Source organism: Adiantum capillus-veneris, chromosome 27 (genome assembly GCF_014529385.1).
Source record: "Adiantum capillus-veneris isolate H3 chromosome 27, ASM1452938v2, whole genome shotgun sequence".
NCBI lineage: Eukaryota > Viridiplantae > Streptophyta > Polypodiopsida > Polypodiales > Pteridaceae > Adiantum > Adiantum capillus-veneris.
In genome coordinates this window covers 54,270,039-54,287,247 of record NC_140957.1, presented here as the reverse complement: position 1 = coordinate 54,287,247, position 17,209 = coordinate 54,270,039, and the positions used below count along the sequence as shown (strand labels likewise).

Below are 17,209 nucleotides of genomic sequence, written 5' to 3'. Positions count from 1 at the left end.
TTTATGACCCCTTATAAACACAAAATCTGCCTGGCGTACCATCCAAGCACCATTGCCAAAAAAAGTAGTATATCCTAGAGCATCAAGCTGACCAACTAGCACCAAACTCTTAGTCAATTTAGGAACATTTCCGACTCCATGAAGCATAAATTCAGCGCCATTCATTATGCATAACTTGACATCTCCCATACCGCATATCCAAGCTGATAGGAATCTTGAAGCTTGACATAATAATGCATAGCATTTGTTGGGGGCCGGGGGGGGGGGGGTAGGCCTAGCATAGCAGAGACACCAACATAATGTCAATCCGAGGAGTATGATCCGGCTAGGGCATGGAAACACACAAAGAGCTTGTGCATGCCACGTAGAGGATTAGAAGGTGAAACCTACACATAAAGTGAGCTATGGAGAAGGAATGATGATGCTACGAGGAGTAAGCAAACTACCACTCTAACATTCAGCCTAATCTCTCACACACAAGCCTAATCATGCTCATTGGCCACTAATCAATCACTAATCCTACTCTTAATCAAGCACACAAGGAACATAGATTAGCATAGAGTGACCACACACACAAGCCTAATCATGCTCATTGGCCACTAATCAATCACTAATCCTACTCTTAATCAAGCACACAAGGAACATAGATTAGCATAGAGTGACCACACACACTCTGGCTTGTCTTCGGTCTGTTCTTGATGTGCCCATGTTCCCTACAACCAAAACACTTTCCCTCTTTTATGTAATTGGCCCTCTCTCGAAGAGCGAGTCGGGGTCGTGTATCCTTATCTTTCTTTTCTTGGGAACTCTTTCTCTTTCTACTTTCATTAAAGGGGGTCTGTCGAGTTCTCTAAGCCAAGATCTCATCAGTGGAGTAAGTCAAATTTCCCGAATGTATCGAGAAACCCCGTTTCACATGACCCATCAACTCTTGAATAGAATTTGACTTTTGTTCCAGGACGTAGTCTCAGATCTCTGTAAAGAGTCCGTAGCAAAACCGCTCGATCTGTTCCTTAAAAGAGACCTTCTTAAATGAAGAGTTTGGTAGATAAGAGTCCCAAAATATTTCGTAATAAGCGTTCAAAGAATCTCCCTTGGTCATCCGAAGATAGTTCCAAGCGGTTCGTATATCTCGTTCGTACTCCCGAGTCAGCCAAGAAGAAGTAAAGAGTCTTTTGAATTTCAACCACTTGAATGGAGCTTCCTTCCTCAAAAGAGGAGTGGACCACCATATTCGAGCATTGCCTTTTAGAAAAGATGCAGCCTTCCTAATCTTGGAGTGCTCAGAGTAGTGCCCTCCAGAGAAGGCTATGTATAACTGTTGAATGAAGGCCAAAGCCCTTGGAGCATCTCGGAATCCAGAAAAGGATTCAAATTGTATCCACTGTCCACCTTCTTCAAATTCTTTTGTTTTCTTCCTCTTGTCTTCAAAGAAGTCATATTGGTTGGCTCTATAGAAGTGCTTTTCAAGAGTTCTTGTCCATCTCTTTTTGCAAGTACAGGTTCCGCTTTTCTGCACTCATTTGTCTTTTCGGCTTTCCTCCCTACCTGAGAGAAGAAGCAATGGCCACATGCCATCTCGAGTAAATCTTATCAATCGGGTAATTCTTCAGGTGTTTCGCCATTCTCGGGTCCTTAGAGTACTTAATTAATCTGTTCATACATATGCCAATCTGCAGTTGACGTTTGTGCTCCGTTCTGGCAAACTTGCTCATCGAAAAAAAATTGCCCAAATCTTCATTCTTTTCTTCAATTCCCGCGCCGGATTTTCAACTTTTCTTTGCCTTCCGATTGAGAGGTGTCATCTCTGTCATATTCTCCACGAGAACCCATGTGTAATCTGGGATTCTTTATGGCTTTATGCCCTGTAAGACAGAGCGATGAAGACAGAAGCGCACCCGATGCAGCGCGATATATGAAGGGTGGGAGTGGCAAATAAGTCGGGGTCGGGACAAGAATATTCTTTCACCAAAGTCTCTGTGTGTTGCAAAAAGGATCGGATCCTCCGTAGAAGAGGAATCTTTCTGCGCTCTGATACCTCTATAACAAACTTGGACACCCCAGGTCAAGATTCTACCGCGACACAGCAGAGATTCACTTTAAAACAGTTTACAAAAGACGAAACGGCCCGACGTAGTTCCATGCCAAGAGGTATTGGCCCCAAAGACTGGCGCCTCTTTCGGTATTTCTTTTTATATTAATTTGTGTGCAAAGTACAAGAGAGTCTGCGGTAACTCACACTCAAAATCTACGTCCAGACGCTTTGAGTAATGAGGCCCAAAAGATTTATTTATTCTTACAAGGGATGCCCAAAGGCAAAGCCCCAAAAGTTCAAACTCAAAAGCAGCTGTAACTCAAAAGCTACCAAATCAGCCAGTATAATTTCCAAAAATCCGTACGCACTGCCACGTCAGCAAGTTAGCGGAGGGTCCGTACAGTTTGCCACATCAGCCTGTCGGCGCATTTCACGGGCTGCTGCCACGTCAGCAGGTTGTGTGTGTGTGTGTCTCCGGGGGCCTGCCACCTCACTAGTTTGTGACAAACTAACATGCCCTAAATTTTCCAAGCACGAGAGAGCACACAAGGAGACCTACTTTCAGTACTTTTTACTCAGATTCGGCGGTAGGCTCGAGCAATGCATGTTGGACATCATGAGCTTTTATCCCTTGGGCCATCGCCTCCATAGCACTACATTCATAACAAGAAAGCTAAAAAGCCATTGATAGCCATATCAGCTTGTTCCATATACTGACCTCCCCAAGCCATGATGAACAAATTCAACCCATGTACCTATGCAAAACAGGTACAATATCCATCATGGTCGTGCACCCAAGTGGATCATAGTAGAAAAGCTAGTCCTTTTTGTAGCAGGCTATAGTGTCACTTTCACAAGACACACTGTTAGTACAGTTGGTCTTTGGTCTGGTCTGGTTCACACTGGATGGACTCGTTGGGCAGTGACACGTGGCAGGATACGGACGATGGTCTAGTGGACATCGTGGCCAGGTCACCACCACCACTCAGTTTGGAGATAGACTTAGATGGCTGACATTTATGAGCCGTTGGTGGCTCTTTATGGTTGTACATATGACTAGTAGCGGTTGGTCATCATTTATCTTCCTCATATATGGTCCAGCGTCGTCTAGAGTAGCGAGTCTATACACACAGCACGTCTAAACCATCCTTGCACATCTGAGCCTCTACACTCTATTGTACTCGTGAGTTCTGGCACACATTCACCAAAGTCCCTCTCTCCAGAGAAGTTATGCAAGACCCGCATGGCATCTCCCTTGCCCATAGTGGCATCCACAACAGAAAACCACATGGAGTTCACAAGCATCACTTGCACGAGGACACTTGAGGCTAGTATGTACTCCATCCACCTGTAAAAGTGTGTATGTTAAGCATATTGCTGCTCACCGCAATGCATACCAACACATAAACAAAAACATGAAGGTGATTACATTGCAAATAGATTCATCATGGCTTCACTAGATACGATGCAACATAAAGCCTGATCATCAATGTCCATAGGCCAAACTGAAGAGAGTTGAGCGACATAAGCACATGGTAAGAGAATCTACATACAATATGCCGCAATCACGAACATAGTGAGCATCAGACAATTAGAGAACTATGAACATAGGGATGGTTGACAAAAGCCACTTGTACAAGGCGTGATTACTACGTGTCAGAGTGGTGGGGCTGATTTCACAACCTATTTTTTCAACTGTCAACTGATTATTACCGACATAAACCAAGAGAGCCGACAAAGAAATATCCTCGAGGGAGCTTATATCAATAGGTTGCTCTGGTATCTCCCCTCTTCGAATTCGAAGCTTTTTCTTTATTGAGTAGCAAGCAATGTAGGCTAGAAAGGAATATACATTTATTAAAATACATGAGCATGCTGGAGAATTTTTTGGCACCGTTCTCAACACCTAAGCAAAATTACTTATGCACAATAAAGCAAAAGTTACAAATTCTAAACGCATACATCATCGAGCTTGAGATTGCTTAATGTCTCTACAAGTCTTGGGCCCTCTTAAGTGTTGTCTTCATAATTCTCACTGCCGTCCTCTTCTTCGGGAGCATACTGGAAAGAGTCCTCATTCTCAGTGTCCTCCAAGGCTGTCTCAAGCCAAGGAGGAACATCGCGCATCCTTTTCTGAGAATTCTCATAGCACGGTAGTTAGAGAATTAGTGGAAATGGATTAATCAAACATGGTGTGTAAACATAATATTAACATTGATGGAAAAAAAAAACGACTCAGAAAGATCGGAAACTTACGTGTACGTTGTAGCTTTCATCAATGCGCTTTTGAATTTTTGCTAGCCGGAAAGCGTTGGCTCTCATGTAGTCTCGCATCTTCCTAGCTACAAATTCCTCAACAAATTTGACATGTGCTTGTACTGATTTTCCAGGTCCTTCCATACCTATTAGCTCATATGTGCATGATGTGTTGATACCTCTTACAATTCTGCATGAACTTCCTATCCTTGTTGCCAAATCGTTTCAGGGCTGCTTTATGCCAAGCTTTCGCTTTAGGATTGGGCATGAGGTTTGCTCTTCTCTCAGCTTCTTTGTGGAGGGGTCGACCTCCGGGCACTTTTTGATCTCTACGGTGATTTCATGGCAAGTCTTGATGTGAGAAATCATCCGCAATCTTTTGAAGATGAAGGCCGAACGCTTTGGATAATCTGCACTTGCGCGGCACTAGCGTGCTAGCCGTCTAGATATACTTTTGGATCTTGGATGTTGGCTGCCTCTTCTTGCTTTGCAAGACCCTCAAATGCCTCTTGTGCTTTTCCCTTTGCCACATTCTTTGCCACTTGCTTGGCCTCAACTCCACATTTCCTTGTGCCCACCAACTTCTTTCCTAGAAGGATATTTACGCTCGAGGGTGTGTTCATCAAGGGTAGGGTGTGCTTGCATGGACTTCTCCTTGGTTGAGGAGTAGCCCATTCTCCATGAGGAGATGTGAGAGGAGTGGTGAAACTCTCCTCATGACACAAGGGTCCCTCTTCTTGCTCTTGGGCTATGTCCACCTTCTCCAACTTCTTCGCATGTTGGACCTCCTCCCCACTCTTTGCGTTTGGTGAAACATTCGCTTTTCCTACTTCCAATTCTCGTGGATAGGTATACACATGATAGCGACTGCAGTAGCTGCTTCAACATATATCAAAATATGTACATGATTGCTTTTACATGCATCAAAAGGTGTCAAAATTGAGGTGAATGCTTTTAATTCACACCCTATGTACATGCCATGGCACGACAACGTGTCAAAACTGGTGCTATAGGAATATTCAAAGGGACTTTATCCATTTGTAGAGTTACTTGTAGCACCATATGTTAGCACATGGTGCTATTGGAGGCTTCATAAGAGCTAGTTTAAGCCCTTTATGGACCTCCTTGTAGCACCACATGTTGGCATGTGGTTCTATAGTAAGAATTAAAGAGGCTAATTTAAGAGCCTTGTGGAGCTTCGTATAGTCCACGGGATTGGAAGTAGGAAAAGCGAATGTTTCACCAAACGCAAAGAGAGGGGAGGAGGTCCAGCATGCGAAGAAGTTGGAAGGTGGACATAGCCCAAGAGCAAGAAGAGGGACCCTTGTGTCATGAGGAGAGTTTCACCACTCCTCCCACATTTCTTCATGGTGGAGGGGCTACTCCTCAACCAAGGAGAAGTCCACGATAGCACACCCTACCCTTGATGAACACACCCTCGAGCCTCAACATCTGTCCACGAAAGAAGTTGGTGAGATCAAGGAAATGTGGAGTTGAGGCCAGCAAGTGGCAAAGAGAAAAGCACAAGAGGCATCTAAGGGTCTTGCAAAGCAAGAAGACGGAGCCAGCATCCAAGATTCAAAAGTCTATCTGGAGATTGAGCTCCCTGTGATGGACGGTTAGCACACCAATGGCACGCAAGTGCAGATTGCCCAAAGCGTTCGGCCTTCATCTTCAAAAGATTGCGGATGATGTCTCACCTCAAGACATGCCATGGAAACACCGTAGACGGAACGGGGAACCCGGGGACGTGGCCCTTTTTGGTTGGGACGGAACGGCGGGACACGGGACCAGACGGGGGGACGCGATACAGAGGGGTCCCTCACATGGGACGCAACGGGGACGCGTCCCGAAACGCGGGTCCCCGGTGACACATGCAAGGGGGACGCGAGCAGGAGACCCCACACCATTTTTATAGGGCTTTGAGAGTCTTGAGCTATATGTCAATGTTGCCGACTAGACTCTACTAATCCACTCTTCACTTGTACATCACTAATTTCTTCCCTCTAAGTATGATAATTGATCATCACGTCAACATGTGCGGCGCATGCTCGCCGCGTTCTTACCGCATGTCAATTTTGATATTTATGAGTGCAAAATCCACTTTTTCTTTGCAATCTTGTGCTCTTAGTGTTGTCTAGTATAGAACAGGTTTTTTTAAACATGTGCCCCCTGGCCCGTCCCCCCTCCCCTGCTTTGCCACGTCTCCGTCCCCAGGACCCGTCACATCCCCGAGACCTGTCCCCATCCCCATGTGACTATGCAAAGAGCGTCTCGGAGGTGGACCCCTCCACAAAGAAGCTAAGAGAACGGCAAACCTCATGCCCAATCTTGAAGTGAAAGCTTGGCATAAAGCAACCATGAAAAGATTTGGTGACAAGGATAGGAAGTTCAGCCAAAATTGTAAGAGGTATCACCACATCATGCGCATACCAGCTCACCAGGTATGCAAGGAGTATCACCACATGTCAGAGACTGCTCTAGTTGAGGAATTTGTGATGTGAGACTACATGGCAGCCAAGGCTTTCCGGCTGGCGAAAATTCAAAAGCGCATTGATGAAAGCTACAACGTACACGTAAGTTTCCAGTCTTTCTGAATCGTTTTTTTTTCCCATCAATGTTAATAGAAAAGAGTGCGCGATGTTCCTCCTTGGCTTGAGACAGCCTTGGAGGACACTGAGAATGAGGACCCTTTCCAGTATGCTTCCGAAGAAGAGGACGGCAATGAGAATTATGAAGACAACACAGAAGAGGGCCCAGGACTTGCAGAGACATTAAGCAATCTCAAGCTCGATGATGTATGCGTCTAGATTTTGTAACTTTTGCTTTATTGCGCATAAGTAATTTTGCTTAGGTGTTGAGAAGGGTGCCAAAAAATTCTCCAACATGCTTATGTGTTCTAATAAATGTGCATTCCTTTCTATCCATTCTAGCCTACATCGCTTGCTATTCCAATAAAGAAAAAGCTTAAAATTCAAAGAGGGAAGGAAGACACCAAAGCAATCTATTGATACAAGCTCCCCCGAGGATATCTCTCTTTGTCGGATCTCCTGTTTTATGTGGGTAATAACCAGCTGATAATTGAAAAAATAGGCCGTGAAATCAGCCCCGCCACTCCGACACGTAGTAATTAGGCCTTGTACATGTGGCTTTTGTCAACCATCCCTATAGTCATAGTGCTTTAATTGTCTAATGCTCACTATGTTCGTGATTGCGGAATGCTGGAAGTAGATTCTCTTCACATGTGCCTATGTCGCTCAACTCTCTTCGCTTTGGCCTACGAGTGGACATTGATGATCAAGCTTTACCCTTCATCTTACCCAGTGAAGCATCCACACACACGATGAATCTATTTGCAATGTAATCACCTTCATGTTTTTGTTATTGAGTTGGTATGCATTGTGATGAGTAGCAATGTGCTTGATATACACACTTTTGCAGGTGGATGGAGTACACAATAGCCTCAGATGTCCTCGTGCAAGTGATGCTTGTGGACTCCATGGGGTTTTCTGTTGTGGATGCTACTATGGGCAAGGGAGATACCCTGCGGATCTTGCATAACTACAAAAAGAGGCCCCGTGGCTATATGTGCTCCCATGGCTGATGCATACGTGTCCAGGTTTATGGCAGTCCGTATTTATGATTTTTATGGTGAGATCGATTTTTATCGTCGTGTTGGTTTTCTTTATGGTGAGATCAATTTTTTCCGTCATGTTGGTTGCGATGTCTATAGCAAGGTCCGATTATTGCTTTCTATTGAGTTTATGTTAGGTCTTGTATAGTCATTTTTGGGTTTATGGAAAGGTCCACTTGTGTTTATGGCGACTCCAGGTTTATGGTGTTATGGCAAGGTTGATTTTTATTGTCATGCTGGTGTGTGTTTATGGGAGTCAACTTTACGATCATGTTGGTCATGATGCTTATAGCGAGGTCCAGTTTATGCAAAGCCTTTTGCGAGTTTATGGTCATGCCAGAGATTATAGCTAGGTCCCATTCTGTATGGCACTTGTAAGGACCGTTCTGGAGCTGATCTGAAAGATGCAAGACCTGGCAAAAGCGAGAGCAAAATCAGAATCCCAAAAATGGTAAAAGCATATGCACATGGTTGATCTGCACGCATCCAAAACGTAGCCAAATCGCCATAAAGATCAATCCATAAGTGATGCATATATGTGTCTCAAGCTGGCTTGGATGCGCGCTGTCGGCAATTAACACATCGCCATTTCTCAAAGCGCACCCGATTTCGCCCTCGCTGGTGCTTATGTTTTAAGAAACCTGTGTTTTGATGAGGGCGTGGCGGTGTGTGCAAGTGAAAGAGGACGCGAAGAACTGCAGGGTGTGTGCAGAGAGGGGTGGCGTTAGCTTGCAGGAGATTGGGCGCTAGCAGAACGATAGGAGAGAGAGAGAGAGAGAGAGAGAGAGAGAGAGAGAGAGAGAGAGAGAGCGCTCGTTAGCTGCAACGGAATAAGTGAGTGAGTTATTAAAACTCACATTCCCTTTATTATTTGTATAGGACCAATTTATAAGTTAGTGGCCAAGTTCAATGTGAACTTGGCCAAAGGTTAGTAACCTTTAAAATATACATTAAACGGGGCCATTTGGGCCTTTAACCCAACAACCTCCCACTTAAAGGCATAAATGGCGCCTTTAAGCTACGTGACTCCCACCAGCTCTATGCATAGATGATGTTGTGCTTTGGGTAAGCACTTAGTGAGAGCATCTGCTCGATTTTGTGATGTATGGACCTTAACCAATGTAATAAGGCCAAGCATAGGTGCCTTGGCAGGCAAACCAAACTCACTGCATAGGCGTGCTAACCAAATAGCTTCTTTGGAAGCCTCAGTGACTGAAATATATTCAGCCTTTGTCGTAGACAATGCAACAATCTTTTGCAATCTAGAACACCATGAAACAGCACCTCCCGCAAGAGTAAATACATAGCCACTTGTGGATTTCCGTGTATCCACATCACTAGCCATGTCAGAGTCACAAAATCCCTTCAACTCCATTGGTCCTTTACCATAGCAGAGGCATTTTTAGTCCCTTTCAAGTACCTCGTAATGGACTTCACTGCATCCCGATGCAACCTGCCTGGATTAGCCATAAATCGGCTCACAACTCCCACTGCATGAGCTATGTCAAGCCTAGTAGAAACCATAGCATACATAAGTGAACCATAAGCTAAAGCATAAGGCACACTTTGCATGTCATTGGCTTCTTCCTTTCACTTGGGACAATCATCCTTGGAGATTTATGACATATGGCTGTAATGGCACACCAAGAGGCTTCGCTTCAGCCATGTTAAATTTGTCCAACACCTTTTCAATGTACTTTTCTTGCCACAAATACAATAGGCGCTTGTCTCTTTGCCGTGTAACACGCACTCCAAGTATATGTTCAGCTGCCCCGAGGCCTTTCATTGAAAACGCAAATTTCAACTGCCCTTGAAGAGCATCTATAGTGCTTCTTTTCTTTGCAGCTATCAACATATCGTCTACATAGAGCACAAGAATGATAGGGCTGCCATCCTCATCACGTTTGGTATACAAACAATGGTCTGCATCGCTTCTTTTGTAACCATGTTTAAGCATGAAGCGATCAAACTTCTTGTACCATTGTCTACATGATTGTTCCAACCCACACAAGCTTCTATTGAGCATACATACCATATGTTCCTTGCCAGGAATAACAAAACCCTCGGGTTGCTTCATGTAAAGCTCTTTTTCCACATCACCATGCAAGAAAGCGGTATGTACATCCATTTGGTCCATTTCCAAATAAAGATGAACGCAGTGGTCATCTCCACAACAGGAGAGAACACTTCTGAAAGTCTATGCCGTTGGTTTGAACATATCCCTTTGCAACTAGCCTTGCCTTATACTTATCAACTGTCTTGATTTTATACACCCATTTGTTAGGAATAGTCTTCCTTCCTTTGGGCAATTCAACCAAATCCCAAGTATGATTAGCATGCAAAGCTTTCATCTCTTCCTGCATAGCAAGCTCCCACTTGTCGCTACGCTCACGTCTTTGCCTCTTTATACGTAAGAGGCTCTCCCTCATCTGTCAAGATAATGTAATGCAAAGAGGGATCATATCTGCTCTGGGGCCGTCTTTGACGAGTAGACTGCCTCACCCAATGATCCACATTATCCCGCAATGGGTTTACATCAGGTGGCATGATAAAATCATCAACAATGGGCTGTTGTACATCATTTTCAGCATTGTTTCTTGGCTGCAAATGCCCTTCAGGAGCCTCAATTTGTTGTCCAACATCATCTGCCTCCAACACCACTGGATCATCTACATTTTCAGCCATACGTGGTGCATCCTGAGGGTCAAAAATAGGCCTAACATGTGGCTGGTCATGCTGAAATTTCACCCTTTTATGGTCATGCTTTGAGGCACAAATGTTTTGAAGCAGCCTTGCCTCATTAAAAACAACATCCCAACTGCGTACAACCCTTTTGAGCTGAGGTAACCAAATCCTGTAACCCATTTCGCCTTCTTCACCATATCCCATGAAGAGGCCTTTAATGGATTTCGCATCTAGTTTACTCCTCAACTCAGATCTAACATGCACAAAGGCTTCGCAACCAAAAATGCGTAAGTGATCATATGAAGCAGGATTGCCAGACCAAACCTCTTCAAGGATGTCACCTTTCAAAGATATGTAAGGGGATCGATTACATATATGCACTGCAGTTTTCAAAGCTTCTCCCCAAAATCTATGAGAGAGATTAGCTGTGGACAGCATGCATCTCACCCTCTCACAAAGTGTCCTATTGAATCTTTCAGCCACACCATTAGAAGAGGGGTTGTATGGCACAGTAAGCTCCCTCTTAATGCCCAAATTTTCACAAAACTTGTTAAATTCGGCACTTGTGTACTCCCCCCATTGTCTGTACGCAAGAATTTTAGCTTTCTACCTGTTTGGGAGGTCACAAATGCATGAAATCTCTTAAAGGCAGCAAAGGCTTCATCCTTAAACTTAAGCAAATAAACCCAAATTTTCCTAGAATGATCATCAACAAAGGAGACAAAATAACATGCACCTCCCTTAGACTTAGTAGGCATGTTACATACATCAGAATGTTCAAGATCAAGCACACAAGATTTACGAGAGACACCAGAGTAATAAGAACGCTTTACTTGCTTGCTATATTGACATTCATTACAAAAGTCAAGCTTTGTGCCTCTAGCATCAAACTTGTTCAAAGTACAAAGCTTAGAAAGGCTTTTTGGCTCATATGGCCAAGCCTCTTGTGCCACAACTCCATGTGAGACTTAATTTCAATCAATGCAATAAACTTGTCCAACACGGCCTTTCCATGCATGCAATAAAGTGTCCCTTTCTTTGTGCCCTTTACAATCAGCCTTGAGCCTTTAGTCATTTTCCATGATCCTCTCTCAAACAAGATGCTGTAACCATGCATATCCATCTGACCAACAGAAAGCAGACTCTCTTTGATTCCCGGCACATATCTAACATCCTGCAAGACAAGCTCATTTGTGCCATCTATGGAGAGATGCACAGTGCCAATACCCTCAATGGAACATGCATGATTGTTTCCAAGGTATACATGGCCACGCTTGCCTGCATCAAAAGTAGAGAAACACTCCTTGATAGGAGTCACATGAAATGAAGCACCGGAATCAACAATCCAAGTCTGGGATAATGCATCATTGACAATCAACAAAGCATCAATAAGGTCACTCTTGGTGATCTGCATGTCCTGTGAATGAACATTAAGAGAGGCATCATAGTCATAAGCATCATCATCTGACAAAGTGACACAGAAGATGTCCTCTACACTGACAGCTCCTCAATCACAACACTAGAAGCCACATTCGCCTTCTCTTTGTCCTTTGAGCTATCCTGTGCATCTGTCTCGACTTCCTTCTTCTCTTTGTTTTTGTCTCCGCCATTCTTTTTCCGTTCTAACTCAGCTTTATAGTACCTGCAATCAGGTTTCTTGTGACCTTTCCTGCCACACTGATAGCAAGTCACATCACCCTTGCCTTTGCTGGCATTTCCCCTTTCCTTATTCTTACTCTTACTCCTTTGTGCATAAGCATTCTTCTTTTCTGTCCTGCCTCTAACCATGTTGGCAGAGTTGCCTCTCTCTCCACTTGCTTTCCTCCTGATTTCTTCATTCAAGATAGAACCCCTAACACCATCAAAGGTCAAATTGGGGTTATTGGACAATGAAACCACCAAAGTTTCCCATGACTCAGGTAAGGTCAGAAGCAAGAAGATAGCTTTCAGCTTATCATCAAAAGGGGGCAAGCTTGAGTACTGTAACTGTGAAAGTACCTGCGAATAACGACAAGTGCTCTGCAGCACTTTTGGACTCATCTAGTTGCATGCCAACAAGTTTTCGTATCAAATGCACTTGGTTGACAGACGTTGTATTTTCATACATTCCCTTTAACTTCTTCCACACATCAAAAGCAGTTGTGAGACCTTTCACATCAATGATTGTCTCATCGATCATGGCCATTTTAATGTATGTAACAGCCTTCCTGTTCAGGCTAACCCATGCTTCATCCGTCATATTATGTGGCTTTACCTGTTCAAGTGCCCCTTCATAATCCTTAAGAAATAGGATTCCCTGTATCCTGTCTTTCGAAAGATCGAAGCCTGTTCCATCGAACCTCCTAATCTCGAAGAGATTCTTCACATCCGAAGAAGATGAGGCCATAGTTGCACGAATAAGAGGGCTAAAACGCTGAATTTTTGGGCAAAATGTGCAAACACCAGAGTATAGCCTCACAGAGGTATGCACTACAGCTCCAAATGGTCACAGGAGCAATTTGGAGCAAAATAGGTCGATTTGGGCACAAAAATCAATTTCTGAAATTTATGCGCAGGAAATTTCAGCGAGCGAATTTGTGCTCGAAAACAACAAAATTTAGTTGTTTTTAGCCTCACAGAAGATACATAAGGCTAATACACAGCCTTTAGAAGCATGTAAGAGCAAAAGCCCCAATTTGTAGCATCAAATTGCATGAAATTGAGCTACAAATGGTCATACATAGCCAAAATTTGTCAAACGTGCGTAGATTACATCAATTTGCACTTTCCCTAATGTAGTCGCATCATAAAAACACTTGCAAAAACCTGCGTAAATCTGAAATTTGCTGAAAACACCTATTTGAGGACCTGTTTTTCGGCAATTTCAATGTTTTTGGATAGCGGGGACTTAGCAAAAGTGTTCCCACACCTTAATACATCATTTGCAAAACCTGTATTTTGCTGTCATAACCTGTAATTTGCTGATTTTGACCTAATTTCGGCCTGTTTTAGGTCAATTTTACTTGCCAGGAGCTTTCTAGTGTCCGGGGACGAGTCCTTTGGCGATAAAATTACAAAATCTCGCGTGAAAGTTGACCTCCTTGGCTGAAAATCAACGTTTGCAAGTTTGGGAGCAAACCCTAATTGGGCTCTGATACCAGTTGATGAGCGCGCGGCGGTGTGTGCAAGTGAAAGAGGACACGAAGAAGTGCAGGGTGTGTGCAGAGAGGGGTGGCGTTAGCCTGCAGAAGATTGGACGCTAGTAGCAGAACGATAGGAGAGAGAGAGAGAGAGAGAGAGAGAGAGAGAGAGAGAGAGAGCTCGTTAGCTGCAAGGGAGTAAGTGAGTGAGTTATTAAAACCCACATTCCCTTTATTATTTGTATAGGACCAATTTATAAGTTAGTGGCCAAGTTCAACATGAACTTGGCCAAAGGTTAGTAACCTTTAAATATACATTAAAGGGGGCCATTTGGGCCTTTAACCCAACATGTTTCTTGTTTTTTTTGTTGGTTGGGGCAGCCTTCAAGCACCTCACCTATGCAATCAATGATACCTGACATTCTACCATGCCCAAGCTGCGTTTGTATGATACTTTCTTGGATTTGTTTGATGCGTCCAAACTTTGGCCAACGTTCACGCCATACACATGACTTCGAGCACCATCCATTGGAGACATAACACTGAATATTTGCATGATTGGAGTAGTCCAACAAGAGGCGCTAAAAGCGAGCTTCAAAGTCACCTCGGAACTGGAATGCATCAAGTTACACATTGAAGAAAATACATGGTCTTGCATGTGTCTTGTCACTTGCGACAAAAGGTTCTCCACCCAAGCCTTTTTGGCGTGAAACCACAAAGCAGGACGTGACATGCTACTTGGACTCGTCCTCCTTCATTGTGGTGAGCCCAACAAGCAGGATCATCTTCGATGGCTCTCAAGATGGCATTCAATTTCTGGGGGCATTTGTCTATCACAATTGCATTTTGTTGAATGCTGCCCATCCTTGAGAATATCATCCGGATGGTCAATTCAAGGGCAATGCTCTTCTAATATGTCCCAGGGTCACTTGGCACATCATCAACCATAGGGGAATCCCAATTCCATTTTAATTTGGCAAAACAACTGCATACAATGGCAGTCCGTAAACATTTGTCTTGAATGTGATGTCCACGGCCCCGACATTATGTTGTGAGAACCGAATACACATATAAAGCATTTAATCATCTTGAATGATGACAAAAAATGGCTAGTCGATGTCTTGAAAAGAATTTGGACTGTATGGTTGTACATATGTGACCTTTCAAAAGCAACAAGCATCTAAATAAGGACACAAGGAAAAGGGAAACAAAAAAATGAAGGTAAGGCACTCCAAAGAACCTTCCCTCCGGCTTGTAACTCTAGAGCCTCCATCTACATCGCAAACCAATCATTCCCAAATGCACGTCCTAGAGGAAAATAAAATGGTTAAGAGGAAAAGAAAATTATCTAACTACCTTCATGCCGTAGGCTATATGCCAACTGTTGGAGATCATGAAGAGTCGAAAAGTTGTGCGAAATACCCACCCTCGAAATACCCAAGATGTACCGGTGGAAAAACCTGACGCATAGCCTGAAAATTGGTTCCGTCTCCATTTAAACCAGCATTTGAGCTGCTCTTGATTGCCTTCATACGCAAATTCCTCACCATCTCATCCTCGATTTCATCTACAAAACAGCAAAATTTCAAGGAGATGGCTCACCTCCTTGCAAAAGAGTGGATGTTCAGCTCCATGCTTCCCAATACATACGATACGAGTTCCTCCCTCCTATTTCCGGTTATCTATACACAAACAACCACATTGTTAGCACATCAAGATCCCTTTCAATGTCCTTTTCACTATATGGTTCATCTTCTGGTAAGAGCTCTGTCCAGCTCTTCCTGCGAGTAAAGCTTCCGCTAATCTGTACTCGTCTGTCCTTTCAATTTTCCTCCCGTCCTCAAAGGAGAATCAATGGCCTCACGCCATCTCCAGAATCTCATCAATCAGTTATTCTTCAGGTGTTTCGTAAATCTCGGGTCTCTGGAGTACTTGATCAATCTTTTCACACACGTGTCAACATGCAGTTGACACTTGTACTTCACTCTGGCAAACCTCTCCGCCAAAAATTTGCCCAAGTCTTCATTCCTTTCTTCAGCTTCGACGCCAGATTTCAACTTTTCTTTGCCTTCCCACTGAGAGGTGTTATCTCTGTCAGATTCTCCAGAAGAACCCATGTGTAATTTGGGATTCTTTATGGTTTATGCCCTTTAAGACAGAGCGATGAAGACGGGAGCACGCCCCATGCGCGTACGAAGAGTGAGAGTCGCTAATAAGTCCGGAGTCGGGACACAAAGATTCTTTAAGAACCAATTTCCAAAGTGTCTGTTATGGATAAGGGAATTTAGGATTTGTACCCTATGTACCTTGTAGACTAAGGTTGTGTAGTAGGCATTGATCTGGCACCGTTAGATGGTAGAACTAGATCCTAGGGCTCACAACGAACGTAGCTAGCAGGTGGCAAAACCTAAGGCTAGGCAAAGATATGACATTTTATGTACAGTTATTACTCAAGTGCTCATTACGAGCTATGGCCATTTATTTCCGACAAGCCAATGTGTGTTCATTTTTTAGCATTGAAGAATCTATAAATAAATACGTGCAAGAGGAAATTGCTCTCTCTTACGGGGGGATATTGCACCCAGTGTCTGTGTTATTCTTCTCTCCTCTCTTCTCTTCTCTCTCGTCGTGCCGCTATATCACTCCGCTCTAGGAGCTGCACCTGCACGTGCTCGCTTACTCTCTCTCTCGCTCTAGGTCTCTCTCTCTCTCTCTTATCGCGTATAGCATGGACTATGCCTTGTGTGATTCGTCAAGTATGCAAATCGATTCGTAAGGTATGCAAATCCGTTGTTTTATGGCTTGTAGCACACTGTTTTCGGTATTTTGCATGCCTGCTACGCTCCCGTTTGTAGCAGTGGTATCAAATCATAGGCTATGCTCCAAGATTAAATATTTTTCACAAGTAGCAGCTAAGTAATTTGTTTTCTTATGCTTGTAGATTTTGTTAATTGCTTCAATTTATAACAATTAGTGTCAATTGCATGAAATAGTTAGTAGTCTTCGAAAATTGAAGTGAATCCTTTTGTTGATTAAACGAATTAATAGAATAGATTAAACTTAATATTATGACGATAGTCGAGAATGAGAAAGGAATAGTATGTGGCCTAAGATAGGATGTCACGAAAATAGAATCTTCTTCGTGACATGAAGGCTTGGCCACGACTTATATCATAGGATGAACGGTGAGAGAAGTGGGATCTTAATTAGAGAAGTTTGATACAATATTGTTAGATTTCAATTACATGTTAGCTGAACAGTAATCCAGAAGATAATTGAGCAAAGGGGAGTAAGAAGAAGAAGGCGTGACCGAACAAAAAAAAAAAGTTACGAGTTGAGTTATCGGAAGGATGGCTAGAAGGAGAATCAAAGAAAATTTAACATTATAAACATAAATCCAGAGAGCCATCAAAGATCTAGTCGACCAGGCTTCATCTTAAAGCATTAATACTCAAAGGGGAACTGAGATAACCAGTCCGA

General features: G+C 43.5%; 1 protein-coding gene and 1 pseudogene across 5 annotated transcripts in view; both read right to left on the bottom strand.

The window, feature by feature from the left end:
* Positions 1–17,209, bottom strand: part of LOC147421998 (uncharacterized) — a 94,893-nt gene that overhangs the window by 9,116 nt on the left and 68,568 nt on the right. The window lies entirely within an intron of this gene.
* Positions 4,211–5,179, bottom strand: LOC147421999 (uncharacterized; annotated as a pseudogene).